This window comes from Somniosus microcephalus, chromosome 4 (genome assembly GCF_052327205.1).
Source record: "Somniosus microcephalus isolate GS21.2 chromosome 4, FLI_Smic_1.0, whole genome shotgun sequence".
Classification (NCBI taxonomy): Eukaryota; Metazoa; Chordata; class Chondrichthyes; order Squaliformes; family Somniosidae; genus Somniosus; species Somniosus microcephalus.
In genome coordinates, this window is record NC_140990.1 from 97,067,006 (window position 1) to 97,082,864 (window position 15,859).

The following is a 15,859-nucleotide window of genomic DNA, read 5'->3' on the forward strand; positions in this document are numbered from 1 at the left end:
GTGTAACAGGGTCAAGGGGATGAATGGCCTCCTCCTGTTCCTTGTAACAGGCCCGAGGGGTGAATGGCCTCCTCCTGTTCCTATGTTACAGGTTCAAGGAGCTGAATGGCCTCCGCCTGTCGCTATGTAACAGGCCCGAGGGGCTGAATGGTCTCCTCCAGTTCCTATGTAACAGGCTCAAGGGGCTGAATGGCCTCCACCTGTTCCTGTGTAACTAGCTCGAGGGGCTGAATGGCCTCCTCCTTTTCCTGTGTAACAGGCTTGAGGGGCTGAATGGCATCCTCCTGTTCCTGTGTAACAGGGTCAAGGGGCTGAATGGCCTCCTCCTGTTCGTTGTAACAGGTTCGAGGGGCTGAATGGCCTCCTCCTGTTCCTTGTAACATGCCCGAGGGGCTGAATGGCCTCCTCCTATTCTTGTGCTGCAGGCTCGAGGGACTGAACGACCTCCTCTTCTTCCTGTGTAACAGCTTTGATAGGCTGAATGGCCTCCTGCTGTTCCTGTGTGACAGGCCCGAGAGGCTGTCTGGCCACCTCCTGTTCCCGTCTAACAGGCTAGAGGGGCTGAATGGCCTCCTCCTATTCCTATGTAACAGGATTGAGGGGGAGAATGGCCTCCTCTTGTTCCTGTGTAACAGGCCGGAGGGGCTAAATGGCCTCCTCCTTTTCCTGTGTAACAGGCTCGAGGAGCAGAATGGCCCCCTGTTCCTGTGTAACAGGGTCAACGGGCTGAATGGCCTCCTCGTGCTCCTTGTAACAGGCGCGATGGGCTGAATGGCCTCCTCCTGTCCCTATGTAACAGGCCCGAGGGGCTGAATGGCCTCCTCCTGTTCATGTGTAACAGGGTCAACAGGCTGAATGGCCTCTTCCTGCTCCTTGTAACAGGCTTGATGGGCTGAATGGCCTCCTCCAGTTCCTATGTAACAGGGACGAGGGGCTGAATGGCGTCCTCCTGTTCCTATGTAACAGGGACAAGAGGCTGAATGGCCTCCTCCTGTTCCTTGTAACATGCCCGAGGGGCTGAATGGCCTCCTCCTGTTCTTGTGTAACAGGCTCGAGGGACTGAACGGCCTTCTCTTCCTCCTGTGTAACAGGTTTGATGGGCTGAATGGCCTCCTGCTGTTCCTGTGTAACAAGCCCGAGGGGCTGTCGGGCGTCCTCCTGTTCCCGTTTAACAGGCTCGAGGGGCTGAATGGCCTCCTCCTGTTCCTATGTAACAGGATTGAGGGTGTGAATGGCCTCCTCTTGTTCCTGTGCAACAGGCCCGAGGGGCTAAATGGCCTCCTTCTGTTCCCGTGTAACAGGTTCGAGGAGCAGAATGGCCTCCTCCTGTTCCTGTGTAACAGTGTCAAGGGCCTGAATGGCTTCCTCCTGTTCCTATGTAACAGGCTTGAGGGGCTGAATGGCCTCCTCCTGTTCCTATGTAACAGGGTCAAGGGGCTAAATGGCCTCCGCCTGCCCCTATGTAACAGGCCCAAGGGACTGAATGGCCTCCTCCTGTTCCTTGTAACAGGTCCGAGGGGCTGAATGGTCTCCTCCTGTTCCTGTGTAACAGGGTCAACGGGCTGAATGGCCTCTTCGTGCTCCTTGTAACAGGCTCGATGGGCTGAATGGCCTCCTGTCCCTATGTAACGGGCCCGAGGGGCTGAATGGCCTCCTCCAGTTCCTATGTAACAGGGACAAGGGGCTGAATGGCCTCCTCCTGTTCCGATGTAACAGGGACAAGGGGCTGAATGGCCTCCTCCTGTTCCTGTGTAACAGGGACGAGGGGCTGAATGGCATCCTCCTGTTCCTTGTATCAGGCTCGATGGGCTGAATGGCCTCCTCCTGTTCCAATGTAACAGATTCAGGGGGCTGAATGGCCTACATCTGTTCCAATGTAACAGGCCCGAGGGGCTGTATGGCCTCCTCCAGTTCCTATGTAACAGGCCCTAGGGGCTGAATGGCCTCCTCCTCTTCCTATGTAACAGGCCGTAGGGGCTGAATGGCCTCCTCCTGTTTCTTGCAACATGCCCGAGGGGCTGAATGGCCTCCTCCAGTTCTTTTGTAACTGTCCCGAGGGGCTGAATGGCCTCCTCCAGTTCCTATGTAACAGGCGCGAGAGTCTGAAACGCCTTCTCCTGTTCCTGTGTGAAAGGGTCAAGGGGCTGAAAGGCCTCCTCCTGTTCCTTGTAACAGACCCGAGAGGCTGAATGGCCTCCTCCTGTTCCTGTTTAACAGGGTCAAGGGGCTGAATGGCCTCCTCCTATTCTTTGTAACAGGCCCGAGGGGTTGAATGGCCTCTTCCTGTTCCTATGTAACAGGGTCAAGGGGCTGAATGGCCTCCGCCTGTCCCTATGTAACAGGCCCGAGTGTCTGAATGGCCTCCTCCAGTTCCTAGGTAACAGGCTTGAGGCGCTGAATGGCCTCCTCCTGTTCCTGTGTAACAGGGTCAAGGGACTGAATGGCCTCCTCCTGTTCCTTGTAACAGGCCCGAGGGGCTGAATGGCCTCCTCCTGTTCCTGTGTAACAGGGTCAACGGTCTGACTGGCCTACTCCTGCTCCCTGTAACAGGCTCGATGGGCTGAATGGCCTCCTCCTGTCCCTATGTAAGAGGCCCGAGGGGCTGAATGGCCTCCTCCAGTTCCTATGGAACAGGGACAAGGGGCTGAATGGCCTCCTGCTGTTCCTATGTAACAGGGACAAGGGGCTGAATGGCATCCTCCTGTTCCTTTGTAACAGGGACGAGGGGCTGAATGGCCACCTCCTGTTCCTTGTATCAGGCCCGAGGGGCTGAATGGCCTCCTCCTGTTCCTTGCAACATGCCCGAGGGGCTGAATGGCCTCCTCCTGTTCCTGTGTTGCCTCCTCCAGATCTTTGAAACAGGCTCGAGGGGCTGAATGGCCTCCTCTTGTTCCTATGTAACTGGCTCGAGGGGCTGAATGGCCTCCACCTGTTCCTGTGTAACAGGCTGGAGGGGCTGAATGGCCTCCTCCTGTTCCTGTGTTACAGGGTCAAGGGGCTGCCCTCCACCTGTTCCTGTGTAACAGGCTCGAGGGGCTGAATGGCCTCCTCCTGGTCCCATGTAACAGGCCCTAGGGGCTGAATGGCCTCCTCCTGTTCCTTGTAACATGCCCGAGGGGCTGAATGGCCTCCTCCTATTCCTTGTAACATGCCCGAGGGGCTGAATGGCCCCCTCCTGTTCCTGTGTAACAGACTCGAGGGACTGAACGGCCTCCTCCTCTTCCTGTGTATCAGGTTCGATGGGCTGAATGGCCTCCTCCTGTTCCTATGTAACAGGCTTGAAGGGATGAATGGCCTCCTCTTGATCCTATGTAACAGGCCCGAGGGGCTGAATGGCCTCCTCTTGTTATTGTGTAACAGGCCCGAGGGGCTAAATGGCCCCCTCCTTTTCCCGTGTAACAGGCTCGAGGAGCTGAATGGCCTCCTCATGTTCCTCTGTAACAGGCTCGAGAGGCTGAATGGCCTCCTCCTGTTCCTGTGTAACAGGGTCAAGGGTCTGAATGGCCTCCTCCTGTTCCTTGTAACTGGCTCGAGGGGCTGAATGGCCTCCTCCTGTTCCTGTGTAACAGTCTCGAGTGACTGAACGGCCTCCTCCTCTTCCTGTGTAACAGGTTTGATGGGCTGAATGGCCTCCTGTTGTTGCTGTGTAACAGGCTCGATGGGATGAATGGCCTTCTCCTGTTCTTGTGTAACAGGCCCGAGGGGCTGAATGGCCTCCTCCTGTTCCCGTGCAACAGGCCCGAGGGGCTGAATGGCCTCCTCCTGTTCCTGTGTAAAAGAGTGAAGGGGCTGAATGGCCTCCTCCTGTTCCTATGTAACAGGCTTGAGAGGATGAACGGCCTCCTCTTGTTCCTATGTAACAGGCCCGAGGGGCTGAATGGCCTCCACTTGTTCCTGTGTAACAGGCCCGAGCGGCTGAATGGCCTCCTCCTGTTCCTGTGTAACAGGGTCAAGGGGCTGAATGGCCTCTTCTTGTTCCTATGTAATAGGCTTGAGGGGATGAATGGCCTCCTCTTGTTCCTATGCAACTGGGTCAAGGGGCTGAATGGCATCCTCCTGTTCCTATGTAACAGGGTCAAGGGGCTGAATGGCCTCCTCCTGTCCCTATGTAACAGGCCCGAGGGGCTGAATGGCCTCCTCCAGTTCCTATGTAACAGGCCCGAGGGGCTGAACGGCCTCCTCCAGTTCCGATGTAACAGGCGCAAGGGGTTGAAACGCCTTCTCCTGTTCCTGTGTAACAGGGTCAAGGGGCTGAATGGCCTCCTCCTGTTCGTTGTAACAGGTTCGAGGGGCTGAATGGCCTCCTCCTGTTCCTTGTAACATGCCCGAGGGGCTGAATGGCCTCCTCCTATTCTTGTGCTGCAGGCTCGAGGGACTGAACGACCTCCTCTTCTTCCTGTGTAACAGCTTTGATAGGCTGAATGGCCTCCTGCTGTTCCTGTGTGACAGGCCCGAGAGGCTGTCTGGCCACCTCCTGTTCCCGTCTAACAGGCTAGAGGGGCTGAATGGCCTCCTCCTATTCCTATGTAACAGGATTGAGGGGGAGAATGGCCTCCTCTTGTTCCTGTGTAACAGGCCGGAGGGGCTAAATGGCCTCCTCCTTTTCCTGTGTAACAGGCTCGAGGAGCAGAATGGCCCCCTGTTCCTGTGTAACAGGGTCAACGGGCTGAATGGCCTCCTCGTGCTCCTTGTAACAGGCGCGATGGGCTGAATGGCCTCCTCCTGTCCCTATGTAACAGGCCCGAGGGGCTGAATGGCCTCCTCCTGTTCATGTGTAACAGGGTCAACAGGCTGAATGGCCTCTTCCTGCTCCTTGTAACAGGCTTGATGGGCTGAATGGCCTCCTCCAGTTCCTATGTAACAGGGACGAGGGGCTGAATGGCGTCCTCCTGTTCCTATGTAACAGGGACAAGAGGCTGAATGGCCTCCTCCTGTTCCTTGTAACATGCCCGAGGGGCTGAATGGCCTCCTCCTGTTCTTGTGTAACAGGCTCGAGGGACTGAACGGCCTTCTCTTCCTCCTGTGTAACAGGTTTGATGGGCTGAATGGCCTCCTGCTGTTCCTGTGTAACAAGCCCGAGGGGCTGTCGGGCGTCCTCCTGTTCCCGTTTAACAGGCTCGAGGGGCTGAATGGCCTCCTCCTGTTCCTATGTAACAGGATTGAGGGTGTGAATGGCCTCCTCTTGTTCCTGTGCAACAGGCCCGAGGGGCTAAATGGCCTCCTTCTGTTCCCGTGTAACAGGTTCGAGGAGCAGAATGGCCTCCTCCTGTTCCTGTGTAACAGTGTCAAGGGCCTGAATGGCTTCCTCCTGTTCCTATGTAACAGGCTTGAGGGGCTGAATGGCCTCCTCCTGTTCCTATGTAACAGGGTCAAGGGGCTAAATGGCCTCCGCCTGCCCCTATGTAACAGGCCCAAGGGACTGAATGGCCTCCTCCTGTTCCTTGTAACAGGTCCGAGGGGCTGAATGGTCTCCTCCTGTTCCTGTGTAACAGGGTCAACGGGCTGAATGGCCTCTTCGTGCTCCTTGTAACAGGCTCGATGGGCTGAATGGCCTCCTGTCCCTATGTAACGGGCCCGAGGGGCTGAATGGCCTCCTCCAGTTCCTATGTAACAGGGACAAGGGGCTGAATGGCCTCCTCCTGTTCCGATGTAACAGGGACAAGGGGCTGAATGGCCTCCTCCTGTTCCTGTGTAACAGGGACGAGGGGCTGAATGGCATCCTCCTGTTCCTTGTATCAGGCTCGATGGGCTGAATGGCCTCCTCCTGTTCCAATGTAACAGATTCAGGGGGCTGAATGGCCTACATCTGTTCCAATGTAACAGGCCCGAGGGGCTGTATGGCCTCCTCCAGTTCCTATGTAACAGGCCCTAGGGGCTGAATGGCCTCCTCCTCTTCCTATGTAACAGGCCGTAGGGGCTGAATGGCCTCCTCCTGTTTCTTGCAACATGCCCGAGGGGCTGAATGGCCTCCTCCAGTTCTTTTGTAACTGTCCCGAGGGGCTGAATGGCCTCCTCCAGTTCCTATGTAACAGGCGCGAGAGTCTGAAACGCCTTCTCCTGTTCCTGTGTGAAAGGGTCAAGGGGCTGAAAGGCCTCCTCCTGTTCCTTGTAACAGACCCGAGAGGCTGAATGGCCTCCTCCTGTTCCTGTTTAACAGGGTCAAGGGGCTGAATGGCCTCCTCCTATTCTTTGTAACAGGCCCGAGGGGTTGAATGGCCTCTTCCTGTTCCTATGTAACAGGGTCAAGGGGCTGAATGGCCTCCGCCTGTCCCTATGTAACAGGCCCGAGTGTCTGAATGGCCTCCTCCAGTTCCTAGGTAACAGGCTTGAGGCGCTGAATGGCCTCCTCCTGTTCCTGTGTAACAGGGTCAAGGGACTGAATGGCCTCCTCCTGTTCCTTGTAACAGGCCCGAGGGGCTGAATGGCCTCCTCCTGTTCCTGTGTAACAGGGTCAACGGTCTGACTGGCCTACTCCTGCTCCCTGTAACAGGCTCGATGGGCTGAATGGCCTCCTCCTGTCCCTATGTAAGAGGCCCGAGGGGCTGAATGGCCTCCTCCAGTTCCTATGGAACAGGGACAAGGGGCTGAATGGCCTCCTGCTGTTCCTATGTAACAGGGACAAGGGGCTGAATGGCATCCTCCTGTTCCTTTGTAACAGGGACGAGGGGCTGAATGGCCACCTCCTGTTCCTTGTATCAGGCCCGAGGGGCTGAATGGCCTCCTCCTGTTCCTTGCAACATGCCCGAGGGGCTGAATGGCCTCCTCCTGTTCCTGTGTTGCCTCCTCCAGATCTTTGAAACAGGCTCGAGGGGCTGAATGGCCTCCTCTTGTTCCTATGTAACTGGCTCGAGGGGCTGAATGGCCTCCACCTGTTCCTGTGTAACAGGCTGGAGGGGCTGAATGGCCTCCTCCTGTTCCTGTGTTACAGGGTCAAGGGGCTGCCCTCCACCTGTTCCTGTGTAACAGGCTCGAGGGGCTGAATGGCCTCCTCCTGGTCCCATGTAACAGGCCCTAGGGGCTGAATGGCCTCCTCCTGTTCCTTGTAACATGCCCGAGGGGCTGAATGGCCTCCTCCTATTCCTTGTAACATGCCCGAGGGGCTGAATGGCCCCCTCCTGTTCCTGTGTAACAGACTCGAGGGACTGAACGGCCTCCTCCTCTTCCTGTGTATCAGGTTCGATGGGCTGAATGGCCTCCTCCTGTTCCTATGTAACAGGCTTGAAGGGATGAATGGCCTCCTCTTGATCCTATGTAACAGGCCCGAGGGGCTGAATGGCCTCCTCTTGTTATTGTGTAACAGGCCCGAGGGGCTAAATGGCCCCCTCCTTTTCCCGTGTAACAGGCTCGAGGAGCTGAATGGCCTCCTCATGTTCCTCTGTAACAGGCTCGAGAGGCTGAATGGCCTCCTCCTGTTCCTGTGTAACAGGGTCAAGGGTCTGAATGGCCTCCTCCTGTTCCTTGTAACTGGCTCGAGGGGCTGAATGGCCTCCTCCTGTTCCTGTGTAACAGTCTCGAGTGACTGAACGGCCTCCTCCTCTTCCTGTGTAACAGGTTTGATGGGCTGAATGGCCTCCTGTTGTTGCTGTGTAACAGGCTCGATGGGATGAATGGCCTTCTCCTGTTCTTGTGTAACAGGCCCGAGGGGCTGAATGGCCTCCTCCTGTTCCCGTGCAACAGGCCCGAGGGGCTGAATGGCCTCCTCCTGTTCCTGTGTAAAAGAGTGAAGGGGCTGAATGGCCTCCTCCTGTTCCTATGTAACAGGCTTGAGAGGATGAACGGCCTCCTCTTGTTCCTATGTAACAGGCCCGAGGGGCTGAATGGCCTCCACTTGTTCCTGTGTAACAGGCCCGAGCGGCTGAATGGCCTCCTCCTGTTCCTGTGTAACAGGGTCAAGGGGCTGAATGGCCTCTTCTTGTTCCTATGTAATAGGCTTGAGGGGATGAATGGCCTCCTCTTGTTCCTATGCAACTGGGTCAAGGGGCTGAATGGCATCCTCCTGTTCCTATGTAACAGGGTCAAGGGGCTGAATGGCCTCCTCCTGTCCCTATGTAACAGGCCCGAGGGGCTGAATGGCCTCCTCCAGTTCCTATGTAACAGGCCCGAGGGGCTGAACGGCCTCCTCCAGTTCCGATGTAACAGGCGCAAGGGGTTGAAACGCCTTCTCCTGTTCCTGTGTAACAGGGTCAAGGGGCTGAAAGGCCTCCTCCTGTTCCTGTGTAACAGGGTCAAGGGGCTGAATGGCCTCCTCCTGTTCCTTGTAACAGCCCCGAGGGGTGAATGGCCTCCTCCTGTTCCTATGTAACAGGTTCAAGGAGCTGAATGTCCTCCGCCTGTCCCTATGTAACAGGCCCGAGGGGCTGAATGGCCTCCTCCAGTTCCTATGTAACAGGGACAAGGGGCTGAATGGCCTCCTCCTGCTCCTATGTGACAAGGGGCTGAATGGCCTCCTCCTGTTCCTATGTAACAGGTTCAAGGGGCTGAATGGCCTCCATCTGTTCCAATGTAACAGGCCCGAGGGGCTGTATGGCCTCCTCCAGTTCCTATGTAACAGGCCCTAGGGGCTGAAGGACCTCTTCCTGTTCCTATGTAACAGGCCCGAGGGGCTAAATGGCCTCCTCCTGTATATGTGTAACAGGGTCAAGGGGCTGAATGGCCTCCTCCTGTTCCTCGTAACAGACCCGAGGGGCTGAATGGCCTCCTCCTGTTCCTGTGTAACAGGCTCAAGGGGCTGAATGGCCTCCACCTGTTCCTGTGTAACTGGCTCGAGGGGCTGAATGGCCTCCTCCTTTTCCTGTGTAACAGGCTTGAGGGGCTGAATGGCATCCTCCTGTTCCTGTGTAACAGGGTCAAGGGGCTGAATGGCCTCCTGCTGTTCGCCGTAACATGCCCGAGGGGCTGCATGGCCTCCTCCTATTCTTGTGCTACAGGCTCAAGGGACTGAACGACCTCCTCTTCTTCCTCTGCAACAGGTTTGATGGGCTGAATGGCCTCCTGCTGTTCCTGTGTGACAGGCCCGAGGGGCTGTCTGGCCTCCACCTGTTCCCGTCTAACAGGCTGGAGGGGCTGAATGGCCTCCTCCTATTCCTATGTAACAGGATTGAGGGGGAGAATGGCCTCCTCTTGTTCCTGTGTAACAGGCCCGAGGGGCTAAATGGCCTCCTCCTTTTCCCGTGTAACAGGCTCGAGGAGCAGAATGGCCTCCTCCTGTTCCTGTGTAACAGGGTCAAGGGACTGAATGGCCTCCTCCTGTTCCTTGTAACAGGCCCGAGGGGCTGAATGGCCTCCTCCTGTTCCTGTGTAACAGGTTTGATGGGCTGAATGGCCTCCTCTTGTTGCTTTGTAACAGGCTCGATGGGATGAATGGCCTTCTCCTGTTCTTGTGTAACAGGCCCGAGGGGCTGAATGGCCTCCTCCTGTTCCCGTGTAACAGGCCCGAGGGGCTGAATGGCCTCCTCCTGTTCCTGTGTGAAAGAGTGAAGGGGCTGAATGGCCTCCTCCTGTTCCTATGTAACAGGCTTGAGAGGATGAATGTCCTCCTCTTGTTCCTAAGTAACAGGCCCGAGGGGCTGAATGGCCTCCTCTTGTTCCTGTGTAACAGGCCCGAGGGGCTGAATGGCCTCCTCCTGTTCCTGTGTAACAGGGTCAAGGGGCTGAATGGCCTCTTCTTGTTCCTATGTAACAGGCTTGAGGGGATGAATGGCCTCCTCTTGTTCCTATGCAACTGGGTCAAGGGGCTGAATTGCCTCCTCCTGTTCTTTGGAACAGGCCCGAGGGGCTGAATGGCCTCCTCTTGTTCCTATGTAACTGGCTCGAGGGGCTGAATGGCCTCCACCTGTTCCTGTGTAACAGGCTGGAGGGGCTGAATGGCCTCCTCCTGTTCCTGTGTAACAGGGACAAGGGGCTGAATGGCATCCTCCTGTTCCTGTGTAACAGGGACGAGGGGCTGAATGGCCTCCTCCTGTTCCTACGTAACAGGTTCAAGGGGCTGAATGGCCTCCATCTGTTACAATGTAACAGGCCCGAGAGGCTGTATGGCCTCCTCCAGTTCCTATGTAACAGGCCCTAGGGGCTGAATGGCCTCCTCCTGTTCCTATGTAACAGGCCCTAGGGGCTGAATGGCCTCCTTCTGTTTCTTGCAACATGGCCGAGGGGCTGAATGGCCTCCTCTTGTTCCTATGTAACTGGCTCGAGGGGCTGAATGGCCTCCACCTGTTCCTGTGTAACAGGCTGGAGGGGCTGAATGGCCTCCTCCTGTTCCTGTGTAACATGGTCAAGGGGCTGACCTCCACCTGTGCCTGTGTAACAGGCTCGAGGGGCTGAATGGCCTCCTCCTGTTCCTGTGTAACAGGGTCAAGGTTCTGAATTGCCTCCTCCTGTTCCTTGTAACTGGCTCGAGGGGCTGAATGGCCTCCTCTTGTTTCTTGTAACATGCCCGAGGGGCTGAATGGCCTCCTCCTGTTCCTGTGTAACAGGCTCGAGGGACTGAACGGCCTCCTCCTCTTCCTGTGTAACAGGCTCGATGGGCTGAATGGCCTCCTCCTGTTCCTGTGTAACAGGCCCGAGGGGCTGAATGACCTCCTCCTGGTCCCATGTAACAGGCTTGAGGGGCTGAATGGCCTCCTCCTGTTCCTGTGTAACGGGCTCGAGGGACTGAACGGCCTCCTCCTCTTCCTGTGTAACAGGTTCGATGGGCTGAATAGCCTCCTGCTGTTCCTGTGTAGAAGGCCCGAAGGGCTGAATGGCCTCCTCCTGTTCCCAAGTAACAGGCTCAAGTGACTGAATGGCCTCCTCCTGTTCCTATGTAACAGGCTTGAGGGGATGAATGGCCTCCTCTTGTTCCTGTGTAACAGGCTCGATGGGCTGAATGGCCTCCTCCTGTTCTTGTGTAACAGGCCCGAGGGGCTGAATGGCCTCCTCCTGTTCCCGTGTAACAGGCTTGAGAGGATGAATGGCCTCCTCTTGTTCCTTTATAACAGGCCCGAGGGGCTGAATGGCCTCCTCCTGTTCCTGTGTAACAGGGTCAAGGGGCTGAATGGCCTCATCTTGTTCCTATGTAACAGGGCCAAGGGGCTGAATGGCCTCCTCCTATCCCTATGTAACAGGCCCGGGGGGCTGAATGGCCTCCTCCAGTTCCTATGCAACAGGCCCGAGGGGCTGAATGGTCTCCTCCAGTTCCTATGCAACAGGCTCGAGGGGCTGAAACGCGTTCTCCTGATCCTGTGTAACAGGGTCAAGGGGCTGGAAGGCCTCCTCCTGTTCCTGTGTAACAGGGACAAGGGGCTGAATGGCCTCCTACAGTTCCTATGTAACAGGGACAAGGGGCTGAATGGCCTCCTCCTGTTCCTATGTAACAGGGACAAGGGGCTGAATGGCCTCCTCCTGTTCCTGTGTAACAGGGACGAGGGGCTGAATGGCATCCTCCTGTTCCTTGTATCAGGCTCGATGGGCTGAATGGCCTCCTCCTGTTCCAATGTAACAGATTCAAGGGGCTGAATGGCCTACATCTGTTCCAATGTCACAGGCCCGAGGGGCTGTATGGCCTCCTCCAGTTCCTATGTAACAGGCCCTAGGGGCTGAATGGCCTCCTCCTGTTCCTATGTAACAGGCCGTAGGGGCTGAATGGCCTCCTCCTGTTTCTTGCAACATGCCCGAGGGGCTGAATGGCCTCCTCCAGTTCCTATGTAACAGGCGCGAGGGGCTGAAACGCCTTCTCCTGTTCCTGTGTAAAAGGGTCAAGGGGCTGAAAGGCCTCCTCCTGCTCCTGTGTAACAGGGTCAAGGGGCTGAATGGCTTCCTCCTGTTCCTTGTAACAGGCCCGATGGGTGAATGGCCTCCTCCTGTTCCTATGTAACAGGTTCAAGGAGCTGAATGGCCTCCGCCTGTCCCTATGTAACAGGCCCGAGGGGCTGAATGGCCTCCTCCAGTTCCTATGTAACAGGCTCGAGGGGCTGAATGGCCTCCTCCTGTTCCTGTGTAACACGGTCAAGGGACAGGATGGCCTCCTCCTGTTCCTTGTAACAGGCCCGAGGGGCTGAATGGCCTCCTCCTGTTCCTGTGTAACAGGGTCAACGGGCTGAATGGCCTCCTCCTGCTCCTTTTAACAGGCTCGATGGGCTGAATGGCCTCCTCCTGTCCCTATGTAACAGGCCCGAGGGGCTGAATGGCCTCCTCCAGTTCCGATGTAACAGGGACAAGGGGCTGAATGGCCTCCTCCTGCTCCTATGTGACAAGGGGCTGAATGGCCTCCTCCTGTTCCTTGTATCAGGCTCGAGGGGCTGAATGGCCTCCTCCAGTTCCTATGTAACAGGCCCTAGGGGCTGAATGACCTCCTCCTGTTCCTATGTAACAGGCCCGAGGGGCTAAATGGCCTCCTCCTGTATATGTGTAACAGGGTCAAGGGGCTGAATGGCCTCCTCCTGTTCCTTGTAACAGACCCGAGAGGCTGAATGGCCTCCTCCTGTTCCTGTTTAACAGGGTTAAGGGGCTGAATGGCCTCCTCCTGTATATGTGTAACAGGGTCAAGGGGCTGAATGGCCTCCTCCTGTTCCTTGTAACAGACCCGAGAGGCTGAATGGCCTCCTCCTGTTCCTGTTTAACAGGGTTAAGGGGCTGAATGGCCTCCTCCTGTAACTGTGTTACAGGGTCAAGGGGCTGCCCTCCACCTGTTCCTGTGTAACAGGCTCGAGGGGCTGAATGGCCTCCTCCTGGTCCCATGTAACAGGCCCTAGGGGCTGAATGGCCTCCTCCTGTTTCTTGTAACATGCCGAGGGGCTGAATGGCCTCCTCCTGTTCCTTGTAACTTGCCCGATGGGCTGAATGGCCTCCTCCTGTTCCTGTGTAACAGTCCCGAGGGGCTGAATGTCCTCCTCCTGTTCCTTGTAACATGCCCGAGGGGCTGAATGGCCTCCTCCTGTTCCTGTGTTGCCTCCTCCAGATCTTTGAAACAGGCTCGAGGGGCTGAATGGCCTCCTCTTGTTCCTATGTAACTGGCTCGAGGGGCTGAATGGCCTCCACCTGTTCCTGTGTAACAGGCTGGAGGGGCTGAATGGCCTCCTCCTGTTCCTGTGTTACAGGGTCAAGGGGCTGCCCTCCACCTGTTCCTGTGTAACAGGCTCGAGGGGCTGAATGGCCTCCTCCTGGTCCCATGTAACAGGCCCTAGGGGCTGAATGGCCTCCTCCTGTTCCTTGTAACATGCCCGAGGGGCTGAATGGCCTCCTCCTATTCCTTGTAACATGCCCGAGGGGCTGAATGGCCCCCTCCTGTTCCTGTGTAACAGACTCGAGGGACTGAACGGCCTCCTCCTCTTCCTGTGTATCAGGTTCGATGGGCTGAATGGCCTCCTGCTGTTCCTGTGTAACAGGCCGAAGGGCAGAATGGCCTCCTCCTGTTCCCGTGTAACAGGCTCGAGGGGCTGAATGGCCTCCTCCTGTTCCTATGTAACAGGCTTGAAGGGATGAATGGCCTCCTCTTGATCCTATGTAACAGGCCCGAGGGGCTGAATGGCCTCCTCTTGTTATTGTGTAACAGGCCCGAGGGGCTAAATGGCCCCCTCCTTTTCCCGTGTAACAGGCTCGAGGAGCTGAATGGCCTCCTCATGTTCCTCTGTAACAGGCTCGAGGGGCTGAATGGCCTCCTCCTGTTCCTGTGTAACAGGGTCAAGGGTCTGAATGGCCTCCTCCTGTTCCTTGTAACTGGCTCGAGGGGCTGAATGGCCTCCTCCTGTTCCTTGTAACTTGCCCGATGGGCTGAATGGCCTCCTCCTGTTCCCATTTAACATGCTCGAGGGGCTGAATGGCCTCCTCCTGTTCCTTGTAACATGCCCGAGGGGCTGAGTGGCCTCCTCCTGTTCCTGTGTAACAGTCTCGAGTGACTGAACGACCTCCTCCTCTTCCTGTGTAACAGGTTTGATGGGCTGAATGGCCTCCTGTTGTTGCTGTGTAACAGGCTCGATGGGATGAATGGCCTTCTCCTGTTCTTGTGTAACAGGCCCGAGGGGCTGAATGGCCTCCTCCTGTTCCCGTGCAACAGGCCCGAGGGGCTGAATGGCCTCCTCCTGTTCCTGTGTAAAAGAGTGAAGGGGCTGAATGGCCTCCTCCTGTTCCTATGTAACAGGCTTGAGAGGATGAACGGCCTCCTCTTGTTCCTATGTAACAGGCCCGAGGGGCTGAATGGCCTCCACTTGTTCCTGTGTAACAGGCCCGAGAGGCTGAATGGCCTCCTCCTGTTCCTGTGTAACAGGGTCAAGGGGCTGAATGGCCTCCTCTTGTTCCTATGTAATAGGCTTGAGGGGATGAATGGCCTCCTCTTGTTCCTATGCAACTGGGTCAAGGGGCTGAATGGCATCCTCCTGTTCCTATGTAACAGGGTCAAGGGGCTGAATGGCCTCCTCCTGTCCCTATGTAACAGGCCCGAGGGGCTGAATGGCCTCCTCCAGTTCCTATGTAACAGGCCCGAGGGGCTGAATGGCCTCCTCCAGTTCCTATGTAACAGGCCCGAGGGGCTGAACGGCCTCCTCCAGTTCCGATGTAACAGGCGCAAGGGGTTGAAACGCCTTCTCCTGTTCCTGTGTAACAGGGTCAAGGGGCTGAAAGGCCTCCTCCTGTTCCTGTGTAACAGGGTCAAGGGGCTGAATGGCCTCCTCCTGTTCCTTGTAACAGCCCCGAGGGGTGAATGGCCTCCTCCTGTTCCTATGTAACAGGTTCAAGGAGCTGAATGTCCTCCGCCTGTCCCTATGTAACAGGCCCGAGGGGCTGAATGGCCTCCTCCAGTTCCTATGTAACAGGGACAAGGGGCTGAATGGCCTCCTCCTGCTCCTATGTGACAAGGGGCTGAATGGCCTCCTCCTGTTCCTATGTAACAGGTTCAAGGGGCTGAATGGCCTCCATCTGTTCCAATGTAACAGGCCCGAGGGGCTGAAGGACCTCTTCCTGTTCCTATGTAACAGGCCCGAGGGGCTAAATGGCCTCCTCCTGTATATGTGTGATGCGCCATCAATTACTCAAAAGACTGAAGTTGAGCGAGTAACAATCAGGCTTTTATTAACTAAAGAATGAAGGTCTTGTCTCGAGTGGTCGACCCGTCCAGAATACTAAGGGACTGGGAGGTAGTCACTTATATACCTGGAATAGTGGGAGGAGTCAGCCGAGGCATGTCCAGACCTGTACCTAGTGGAATACACATACAGACACAGACAGGTATGACAGTGGTTTACCACATTCACCCCTTGTTTAAAAATGAGTCCGGCAGGGTGAAGTGTATTTAAAAGTTCGTGTATTGGAGTCTCTCCGGAGGTCTTGTCTGCCGCTGTGATCGACGTGGCGACGGCAGGGGTGGTGGAGCTTCCGGCGTCGCGTCCCGTGTAGGCTGGGGCCCTGGAGTGTAGTCCTCATGGGTGACGGTCCAAGGCGAGCCGGCTGCTGGGGTTGGATATCGGGTCGTGGGGGGGGGTGGTAATGGGTAGTGGGTTACAGCGGTCCCCGAGGGTGCGAGGTCTCGTATGGAGACTGTGTCCTCCCGCCCGTCCGGGTACGCAATGTAAGCGTACTGGGGGTTGGCGTGGAGGAGGTCGACCCTCTCGACCAGGGGGTCCGTTTTATTGGCCCTCACGTGTCTTCTCAGTAGTACCGGCCCTGGGGACGTCAGCCATGGCGGTAACGATGTCCCCGATGTGGACTTCCTTGGGAAGACAAACATTTTCTCGTGAGGGGTGGCATTGGTGGCAGTGCAGAGAAGTGACCGAATCGAGTGGAGCGCATCGGGGAGCACCTCCTGCCAGCGGGAGGTCGGAAGGCCCCTAGACTTTAAGGCTAGTAGGGCAGCCTTCCAAACAGTTGCATTCTCTCTTTCCACCTGTCCGTT